Source organism: Triticum dicoccoides, chromosome 5A (genome assembly GCF_002162155.2).
Source record: "Triticum dicoccoides isolate Atlit2015 ecotype Zavitan chromosome 5A, WEW_v2.0, whole genome shotgun sequence".
Classification (NCBI taxonomy): Eukaryota; Viridiplantae; Streptophyta; class Magnoliopsida; order Poales; family Poaceae; genus Triticum; species Triticum dicoccoides.
The window spans coordinates 8461063-8462194 of NC_041388.1; the positions used below are offsets into that span (position 1 = coordinate 8461063).

General features: G+C 37.9%; 1 protein-coding gene across 3 annotated transcripts in view; it reads right to left on the minus strand.

Moving 5' to 3' along the window:
* Positions 1 to 469: 469 nt before the first annotated feature.
* Positions 470 to 1132, minus strand: part of LOC119298775 (probable phosphoinositide phosphatase SAC9) — a 12355-nt gene continuing 11692 nt past the window's right edge. For all 3 annotated transcript variants that reach the window (XM_037576070.1, XM_037576069.1, XM_037576068.1), the window contains exon 12: positions 470 to 891. The gene's annotated coding sequence lies outside the window, so the exon portion shown is untranslated. The remainder of the gene's footprint in view (positions 892 to 1132) is intronic.

Here is a 1132-nt window from a genome sequence, read left to right on the forward strand (position 1 = left end):
CCTTATCATCTTCGTTCGCTTGGATCCCCAAGTATTCATGGGCATGAGAACCATCTGGAAGCTCTCAAAAACCAAGAAATCAGACGGATCTTCCATCATTTTTAGGCCTACATTGTGATGCTGAAGGTAGACGGCGATGAGGACAAGGAGAGGAAACCAGGACGACCGCCACCATCTTCCCAATAGGTTCATCATTGTAAAACCAGGGAATCCGGCCTGGCTATGCTAAGTAGATTTTCATTTGACCTTTGCTTTTACTAGAGCAAACAAAAATATTAAAGTTTTGAATGTTCACATGTGAAAGGGATTCAAGACATTTATTTGCTCCAACTTCAAAGATAACTTATGGGCATAGCAGAAAAACATTATAATACTATAAATTGAATACCGCCAATGTGACGCTGAAATATTGGCCCACCTCTTAGCCTAAGATGTTGTTCAAATTAAGTGCAACATACAAGTGAACCTGTAACTGGAAAAAATCAGTGCTCAAAATATTTGTCAGTAAAGAAGACCTCGTACAAAATTCAGCACTTGATCCTTTACAGATTCCATACACGCATCCACAAACTGTAACTGGCAGCATCAAAAGTGTGGCAATCAGATTGAATTTTCAAACATCCTACAAAAGCAAATGGATCTTCGATTTACCGACATTCTACAAACAAGAAAAAATAAAGAAATACTATAGTTAATATCCCCAGGGTCCTCAACTTGTATCGCACAAACAGAACGTTCTCAAGTTCTTGTGTGTTTTGGTTGTGGTATCGTGCTGTGCTGCACTGCACTGCTGTAGTTATCGCCGCCTACCACACCGACACAAAGGAATAATACTAGTTTACAACACCAATATGTACCAACCGTGAATCACTTCATGATGGCATGTACAACCTATAAATAGGTAAATGAAACATTAGAAAAAGTATTCATTATGCACAAGAAAGAACATGCACTAGACTGAAGAATGCAAGCATTCGACACAAAAATATGACCTGCTGAATTTGTGTGTGCATCATGCACCAACAAAATAAAAATGTTCCTACAATAAAAGTAATAGAGCAGATTCAACAAAATAAAATTGTTCCTACTTGGTTAATTTGTGTACAATGGAAGTAGATAGAGTTAGACAGTA